Genomic DNA, 10,244 nt, shown 5'->3' on the forward strand with positions numbered 1-10,244 from the left:
TACAGCACTCAAGGACTACGCCTTATCATCCCCAGTCAAATCCAGCTGAGCGTTTTAACAGAACCTTACTCGGTATGCTCAGGACACTGGAGGAAACGCAAAAGCCCAACTGGAAAGATTATCTAAATAAGGTGGTACATGCGTACAACTCAACAGTTCACGAATCTACTGGATTTTCGCCTTTTTATCTGTTATTTGGGAGAGAACCAATTTTGCCAATTGACCTGTTGCTCCCAAGAGAACAAAAAGCAGTCACAATCTCATGAAGGATACGCTGAGAAATGGCAAAAGTCAATGCAACAAGCATACAGTATTGCTCAAGAAAACATGAGAAAGGCAGGCAAAAGAGGACAAATGTGTTATAACCAAAAGACCTGGAGTTCTGTACTTGAGCCTGGAGACAATGTACTTGTCCAAAACCTTTCTGAAAGAGGAGGGCCTGGTAAAATACGTGCTTACTGGGAGAACAAAGTACATGTAGTCAAAGAAAAGAGAGGTAAAGACAGCCCAGTGTATGTGGTGACACCAATAGATGGCGAAGGAAGAGAACGTGTCCTTCATAGAAATCTTTTATTACCCTGTCCTTATCTCATTGATGGAATAGACACTATAAGACAAAAAGAGACATGTAGTCAAAAGAGACAAATAAACAAACCAAAACCGACAAGTCGAAACAATGTTCATGCTGATTCTGACAGTAATAGTGATGAAGAGTATATTTTGTATTTGCCCAGTCATGCCTCAACTGCTCATCTCAATCCAAATGCCCCAGTCTTCAAATCAAAAGTCAGCAACCCTGCAGTAGAAATACAGGCTGAAAACCTTAATGAAGAGCAGAGACAATCACTGGATGAAGATGATTCTACTGAGCTCAGTGGTCAAGTGGAAAAGAGACTTGAAGAGGACATGGAGGCACCGGATACAGGTCAGAATCAGGACACAAACTCTGAAGGACAAACAGCTGGACCTGTAGTGCCCGAAGACACGGACACTTCCTCAGAGGACGAACATGAAGCTGAACGAGAGAGACGATCTACAAGAACACGTCAGCCAAGATGTATCTTTACATATGATACTTTAGGCAAACCTAGTGTTAAACCTTTAAAGAAGTAGAAATGTTTTGAATTTGATAAAGTTAAAGTTTGTGTTAGATAAAGCTAAAAAAAAACAAAAAAAAAAAACAGCCAATTAGTCATTAAGTCAATTATCAGAAATTATTTCTGGAGACTTTATATACTACACTTGAGTTACTGATGCATTTACAGGAAGAAGTGTGTGGTTCTAGATAACACAAGAGTAGTCTGTAAATGAGAGTACTACATTCTAAGCGTGATATAATGTTAAGACATTAAGTGAAGTGTGGAGTGGTAGATTTAGCCACATGTGACTTAATGGTCTTGGGAGGCCTACCAGTGTACCTTTAATTTAAGTCGATACACCAAAACAGGGATTCTAGTTGATAACTATTTCTCCTGTACTCACGCATTTGTGGTCACGTGATGTGTGGTTATTTTTTGTTTGTTTTTTTGGGAAGAAGACATACCTACCTGAATAGTATGTTCAATGTTAGAAGCTAATGGTAACTGAGCACCTATATGTTCTGAATGTAAAATGTTTAGTCAACATTCCATTATTTTAGTGGGGGAGGGTGTAGTGCCCTGAAAATTAAAATGCAATATTTCTGTTATAAAATTCATAAGACTAAATTCGTGTTTCATTTGAATAGCTAAAATAATTTTCATTTGATATAAATACATACTTCATTGATAATATTCTTTGTTCTATGATTTCATTGTACCTATATAATAACAGGGTATTTACTGTACTGTTACTTTAAGAATGTGAGACTAAAGGATTTATGGGAAAAGCATTTTCTTCTTCGTTGTTAGAAAAAGAGGCAGAAAAACGAAACATACTTGTTAACACATGAACCGAAATCTAGAATTAAAATTGCCCAAAAAGCTAAAATGAACGCGAGTCTTGTCGTTCATTTCGGGGGTGCAACACTATGCTGTATGAATGAATGCTGAATGAATAATGCTGAATAATGCTGTGTAAAGCGTCTTTGGGGACAGAAAATGTCTGTGAAAGCGCTATATAAATAAAGACTTACTTACTTACTTACTTACAACCTTAGGGACGTTAACGCCCTTTAAATCAAGTATTTGTTCAATACTGACCTCACTACCACACCGACTACCACACCCATAGGCAGTGATATGGATGCAGTAAGGTAGAATCACATTAAAACGAAGTGACTGAAATTGTCATTTAAACCACCATCCGTCCAAACACAATGACAACTCTTCATATTTACATGTCACAGTGGGCGCAGCTATCTCGGATTCTGACTCAAAATCCTCGCTCAGCAGTGTTGTGCAAGTTCACACTTTTCATGAACTAGTTCAAAGTTCAGTTCACACTTGTTCAAAGTGAATAGTTCACGTTCATAGTTCACAATTTTAATTTTGAACTAGTTCAAAGTTCAGTTCATTTTATATTTAGATGAGATCTGTAAATGAAAGGCTGCTTTTATTTTTCAAACTGACTTCTAGTTTACAACAACTTTACAAGATCCACTGTTGGACAAGTGACTTTAAAACTGTAATGTGTTATTTATGACTTGTTACTGTCATTTCAAAGTCATTTGTTACATTATAATATTACTGTATTTAAAATGTAAAACATTACACGACTATTGCAGCACTTTTAATTTACTCTCACCAAAAGAACTGTTAAGATGCTGAACTTTTGCGCCGTATATGGACTAAACCAGGACTGAACCAGGTCTAAACCAGGACTAAACCAGAACTGAACCAGGTCTAAACCAGGACTGAACCAGAACTGAACCAGGTCCAAACCAGGACTAAACCAGGTCTAAACCAGGACTAAACCAGAACTGAACCAGGTCTAAACCAGGACTAAACCAGGTCTATACCAGAACTGAACCAGGAACTAAACCAGAATTGAACCAGGTCTAAACCAGGACTGAACCAGAACTGAACCAGGTCCTACCAGGACTAAACCAGGTCTAAACCAGGACTGAACCAGAACTGAACCAGGTCTAAACCAGGACTAAACCAGGTCTATACCAGAACTGAACCAGGACTAAACCAGAACTGAACCAGGACTAAACCAGAACTGAACCAGGTCTAAACCAGGACTAAACCAGGTCTAAACCAGAACTGAAACCAGGTCTAAACCAGGAATAAACCAAGACTAAACCAGGACTGAACCAGAATTGAACCAGGTCTAAACCAGGACTGAACCAGGACTGAACCAGGACTAAACCAGGACTGAACCAGAACTGAACCAGGACTAAACCAGGACTAAACCAAGACTAAACCAGTTTATCTCGGTGGAGCTCGGAGTTCTGCATCGGTCCTTTCGCTCAGGATCACGGTCTACGCGGGCGCACCTCCGGCGTTTCACCGCTGCTGATATCGCGGTGATTTTAGCAAATTTGTATGAAGAAAAACGAAAAACCCACCATTTCAATCCAGGTTAAAAAAGCATTGTGACGCGCGTTACTGACTGACATATGTACCAAGTAAAATAATACGCGCGCGGAGCAGCACGTCCTGTGCGTGTAGATTTCAGAAAATAGGATCCATCCTATTTTTTGACGCTCTACGCGAGCGTCCCCGTCAAAATCCACAGAGAGCATGTATCTATTGTTGTATTTGTGCATTTACCATCAGCACATTGTGCTCCTTGGGCAGTTCTGTATCATGTGAAAGAGCCCAGATCCACATACACTGTTAATTAGTGCTTTGAAATTTACTTTTGAAATCCTTGCGTTTGCCGTGGTCAGCCTGTACAGAAGGTAAATACAAGCAGCTAAACGCGCCCAGTCAAGTTTGATTGACTTTCCCATTGAGAGACACAAGAGCCCGTATGTTCCGTTAAAGCTGCCGGTGGAGTCGCCTTCGCGTTGACACGCGGCTGTGGTTTCGCGAGGTGAAGTGCGAGCAGATCGTCACTCGTCAAATTCCGACGTTTAACTGAACCCCAACAGTGACGTACGTCGTTCATCACACATAATTTGAACAAATTCACGTTCAAGTTCTTGATTTACAAAAGTGTTGCGTTCAGTTCAAAGTTCACTGAAAAATGAACGTGTTCAATGAACGCGTTCTTTTGAACTCGTTCATGCACAACACTGTCGCTCAGTGTACTTTTTCTGCCACCGAGGTCCGAGTTGCGCTGTCTCAGGAAAAGGGGCGTATCACGCAGGGACACTTCCTCGAAAAATTATTTGGAAGGATATTCGAACTGAGGGTTACTAGACCAGGAAAGCCGTAGCATCCGAGTGGGCAAAAAAAGAAAATAAACTTTGAGCTCTTACCCTTTTTAACTGGCCACACTATGAGCAGCTCTGACAGTATCTCCCCAGATCAGATAACAGGAAACAACCACAGTGACAGAAAAGCCCCATTATGTAGCATGGCCTGAACTACTTAACCCCAGGCACACCCAGGCACTAGGACATATGATATACATATGGAAAAACCCTAAAACGCAATTGTTGATAACTTTACAAATGATGATGAATGTGTAATCCACCTTTGTATTTCCTTTTCCCTGTTCCTGGTTCTTGCCCTGCTTGACCTGTTTGGGGCATCAGGGAGGGGTATATAAGAAAAGGTGGTGGGTCCTCTCTCACCTCTTTGCTTTGACCACATGCTAACAACATGTGCTGCAGTTGGGTGTTGGCTTTAAGCTTTTTAATTACTTTAGGTATTAAAAATTAGACACATATTTTTATTAGTTAGTTAGATTTCATTTTAAATTTATATAATTCCTTAATTTTTTTGTTTTTCTCAATAGCTTTGGAGTCTGATGGATTGACACCTGGAGAAAGCAAAACTTGTAAGTACTGACCATATTTTAAAGCTGCACTGTGTAACTTTTCATCTGGGGATACGTCACCTTCCTGTTTTTACCAGTCTGTTATTGCTCTGCTTTGAATGTTCCACAGTATGACATTAAACAGATCTACTTTACGTTTATGCAGTTATAGGTGGATTTACTGCTCAAAAATACATTAAAAATAGGCATTCTGACTGTGAGCAGGGTTGCCTCTCCACAGATCTGACCTGTGACTTGGTCGGGTTTGGTCTCCATGAAGATAGAAAGGTTTAATATGATACTGTGAAACATTCTAGACAAAGCATTTGGCAGACCCTCCACCAGAAAAGTTACAGAATTCACCTTAACTCCATATTAGATCACTTTAGATTTGAAACTAATTGGGTTAATCATAGCTAGTGTTAGGTAACACTGGAGTGGACCCAAAAAGGACTCAAAACTACAACAAAAATGCAAAAGTAACAAGGTTTATTAACCAGGGAGGTCAGGTGGTGGAGAGATGAGGAGCCAGATGCCGGGATGCAGGAGTCTTGAAAGGCGGGAACATCAGGTAGACGAAACAGTCTGGCAGAGTCTGGCAGGAGAGCTGGGCCTTTATTGCAGGCTTGATTGGAGATGGAAAGCAGGTGCTCCCAGCAGACTCCGCCCACATCCACACACAGAAGACTCAGGACAGGCAGGGGCGTGACAGTACCCCCCCTCCTAGGGGACGTCTCCGGACGTCCTACCAGGCTTATCAGGGAAGGTCCTGTAGAAATCCCGGAGCAAAGAGGCATCAAGGATGTAATGCCGAGGAACCCAAGATCGCTCCTCCGGACCATACCCTTCCCAGTCCACAAGATACTGGTGACCCCTCCCACGGCGCCGGACATTAAGGATACGGCGCACAGTGAAAGCAGGGTGATTGTCAATGAGCCGGGTGGGAGGAGGGGGAACGGCAGGAGGGCTGAGAGGACTGGAAACCACAGGTTTTAATAGGGACACGTGAAAAGAGGGATGAATGTTCATTGATTTTGGTAATTTGAGACGCACAACAGAAGGATTAATGATTCTTTCTATAGTGAAAGGTCCAACAAACTTGGGAGCCAATTTACGAGACTCAACCTGAAGAGGCAAGTCACGAGACGAAAGCCAAACCTTTTGCCCTGGTTGGTAGGTGGGACACGGTACACGGTGGCGATTGGCACACTCCTGGTTGCGGACACTAGTGCGTTTGAGTGCTGCTCTGGCTGCCTTCCAAACAGTACGGCAGCGTCTCAGATGGGCCTGGACAGAAGGGACTGCGACTTCTGTCTCCTGAACAGGGAATAATGGAGGTTGAAAACCCAATGACACCATAAAAGGAGACATACCAGTAGCAGAAGACACCAAGGAATTGTGGGCGTATTCGACCCAAGGCAGAAATGAGCTCCAAGTGGTGGGGTTACGGGCTGTGACACAGCGCAGTGCAGACTCCAGGTCCTGGTTAGCCCTCTCAGTTTGTCCATTGGATTGAGGATGATAACCAGAAGTAAGGCTGACTGAAGTCCCCAGAGACAGACAAAAAGCCTTCCAAACTTGAGAGGAGAATTGTGGGCCTCTGTCAGACACAATGTCTGTGGGAATACCGTGAAGACGAAAAACATGTTGAACCAAGAGTTTAGCCGTTTCCGAGGATGAAGGTAATTTGGGAAGAGGAACAAAATGCACGGCTTTAGAAAAACGATCCACAGTGGTAAGTATAGTGGTATTACCGTCTGATGTGGGAAGACCCGTAACAAAGTCTACTGCAATATGTGACCAAGGCCGGCTGGGGATTGGCAGAGGATGGAGAAGACCAGCAGGGGGCAGGTGACTGGATTTGCTGCGAGCGCACACAGGACAAGCAGAAACAAAAACTCTGGTGTCACGAGCCATGGAGGGCCACCAGAATCTTTGTCTGAGGAAAGTTAAGGTGCGATTAAAACCAGGATGGCACGTCAACTTGGAGGCATGCCCCCACTGGAGGACTTGGGAGCGCACAGAGTCAGGTACAAACAAACAATTGGGCGGACCAGTACCAGGGTCAGGTTGGGTCTGTTGGGCCTCCCGGACTACCTTCTCTATCTCCCAACTAACAGCTCCAAGGAGGAAACTTGAAGTAGATGGCTTGTCCATGACACATGCTGGAGGCAAGATAGGATCAGGTGGGGTTTCAGCCTCTTCAGAAGTGGACTGACGGGATAAGGCATCAGGCTTAACATTCCGGGATCCAGGACGATAAGTTAAAACAAAGTTAAAATCTTCCGAGGAACAGTGCCCAACGAGCCTGAACGGGAGTTCAACCTCTTAGCAGAACGAAGGTAAGAAAGGTTTTTATGGTCAGTCCACACGATAAAGGGGTGCTCAGCTCCTTCCAGCCAGTGGCGCCATTCCTGCAGGGCCAAAACGACCGCCAGAAGTTCTCTGTTGCCAATGTCATAGTTGGCTTCAGCTGGTGTTAGTCGCCGAGAGAAGTAAGCACAAGGGTGAATCTTCTGATCCTTAGGGCAACGCTGGGACAAGACAGCACCCACTCCAGAGTCCGAGGCGTCAACTTCAACTATGAACTGTTTGGATGGATCTGGGTGGGACAAAACAGGAGCAGTTATAAAAAGTTGTTTGAGTGAGGAAAAGGCTATTTCAGCATCATTAGACCACTTGAAAGGGACAAGGGTGGAGGTCAAACAGGTAAGTGGAGCTGCTTTACGACTGTAATCTTTGATGAATCTCCTGTAGAAATTGGCAAATCCCAAAAAACGCTGGAGTTGTTTGCGTGTCTCAGGTCTGGGCCACTTCGCAACAGCTTTCACCTTAGCTGGATCAGGTTTGAGTTGCCCCTGCTCAATAACAAAACCAAGAAAATTAACAGTGGTTGCATGAAATTCACACTTTTCAGCTTTTACAAATAACTTGTTTTCTAAGAGTCTCTGCAGAACCAGTCTCACATGCTCCACATGTTCCTTAAGATCTTTGGAGAAAATCAAAATGTCATCCAGATAAACGAAAACAAATTTATTGAGCATGTCACGGAGCACATCATTAACCAGGGCTTGGAATACAGCAGGGGCATTTGTAAGTCCGAACGGCATGACTAAATACTCAAAGTGACCAATAGGAGTATTAAAAGCAGTCTTCCACTCATCTCCTTGGCGGATGCGGACCAAATGATAGGCATTGCGGAGGTCTAGCTTGGTAAAAATGTTAGCTTGATGGAGGGGCTCAAATGCCGAGTCAATGAGTGGTAGGGGATATTTATTTTTTATGGTAATGTCATTTAATCCACGATCAATGCAAGGTCGTAAAGTTTTATCCTTCTTATCCACAAAGAAGAATCCAGCCCCTACTGGGGACGAGGAGGGCCGGATTAACCCAGCTGCCAGAGAGTCTTTAATATATTGCTCCATAGTTTCTCTTTCAGGACGGGTAAGTTTATACAAACGACTAGACGGCAAAGGAGCTCCAGGGAGTAGGTCTATGGCACAATCATAGGGACGGTGAGGTGGAAGAGACAATGCTTTCTCTTTGCTGAAAACTTGAGCCAAATCATGATAAATGGTGGGAACAGAGTTCAAATCAGGAGGACAAGGTGGAGTGGAGTTTAAACTTTTACTCAAAGTAATGGCTGCCTTGAGGCAATGGGAATGACAGTGAACACTCCAGCTGTTAATCTTGTTGGCTGACCAATCTATTTGTGGGTTGTGCAGCTTAAGCCAAGGTAGTCCCAAAACCACTGGAGCTTGTGGGGATGGAATAACCAATAATTGTATCTCCTCTCTGTGGTTGCCAGAAACTACAAGGGTTACAGGCATGGTGCGGTGAGTGATTTTGGCTAGGTGGCTTCCATTCAGTGCATTAACCTCCCTAGGAAACTCTAATGGTTCAGTAGGAATATTAGCTTGGAGAACAAAGGTTGAGTCAATAAAATTATCGTCGGCCCCAGAATCAACAAAACTATGGCATGAGAGTGACTCACATAACAACAGCAAAGAAGTCTGAAGAAGCAGCCGGTCCGGAGAAAATGGCGTTGGAGAGGAAACATGGCTCACTAGGACCCCTCCACTCACAGGTGAGCCTGGTCTTTTGGCCGCAAGGGGCAAGCACTGATGTAATGTCCTTCTTGTCCACAGTAAAAGCAAAGACCAGACCTTTGTCGACGTTGGCGTTCGGCTGGAGTTAATCGGGCCCGACCCAGTTGCATAGGCTCCACTGTGTCAGAAGGCTTGGAGTGGCTGGAAAGCATAGGAGGAACATTAATTGGCACAGGTGACTGAACAGGAGGTGAGGGAGCATAATGAGCACGAAGGGTAAGTTGCCGTGAGCCTCTCTCCCTGCGTCTTTCTCGGAGTCTGTTATCAAGACGTATAGCCAGGGAGATTAGCTCCTCGAGACTGCTGGTCTCATCTCTGGCGGCTAGCTCGTCTTTAACATTGTCTGAGAGTCCTTTTAAAAAAAACACTCTGTAGGGCAATGTCATCCCAACCACTTTCATGAGCTAAGATTCGGAAATCAATTGCGTACTGAGCAACTGAGGAGGATCCTTGGTTGAGTGCTAACAACCTCTTAGCAGCTTCTTTTCCTTTTACAGGATGATCAAACAGTTTTTTCATTTCATTAGAAAAGGCAGAGAAGGATCGAAAAATATCAGAGTTACTCTCCCAAGCCGCTGTTGCCCACTGAGATGCTTTATCAGTTAATAAACTAATAACAAAAGCAATGCGAGACTTATCTGACGCATAGGTGAGGGGCTGTTGATCGAACACCAGGGAGCACTGGAGGAGAAACCGACCACAGGAGCCAAGATCACCAGCGTATCGCTCAGGAGTGGGAATATGAGGTTCCCGTTGAGCCAAGGAAGGTGGAGCTGGAGGTGGAGGAGAAGAACCAGAGAGGGCATCGGATGGTGGCGGAGCAGCAGCAGCAAACTGGGTGAACGCAGTGGTGAGGTTAGCCAACATGGTCCCAATTTGGTTCATTTGTGCAGCAAAAGCTTGCTGGTTTCCAACAATGTCTCCGAGTTGATTGTCGTGCATCCCCAATAATTGACCTTGATTGGAGACAGCTTGGAACAACGGGTTAGGTTCTGCTTGAGCCAGAGAAATTGGATCCATCTCGGAGTGGAGGGTTGAGTCTGTTGGGTCCATGTTTTGGCCAGACTGTTCTGTTAGGTAACACTGGAGTGGACCCAAAAAGGACTCAAAACTACAACAAAAATGCAAAAGTAACAAGGTTTATTAACCAGGGAGGTCAGGTGGTGGAGAGATGAGGAGCCAGATGCCGGGATGCAGGAGTCTTGAAAGGCGGGAACATCAGGTAGACGAAACAGTCTGGCAGAGTCTGGCAGGAGAGCTGGGCCTTTGTTGCAGGCTTGATTG

This window comes from Boleophthalmus pectinirostris, unplaced genomic scaffold (genome assembly GCF_026225935.1).
Source record: "Boleophthalmus pectinirostris isolate CB_2022bp ecotype Guang Dong unplaced genomic scaffold, ASM2622593v1 HiC_scaffold_18, whole genome shotgun sequence".
Classification (NCBI taxonomy): Eukaryota; Metazoa; Chordata; class Actinopteri; order Gobiiformes; family Gobiidae; genus Boleophthalmus; species Boleophthalmus pectinirostris.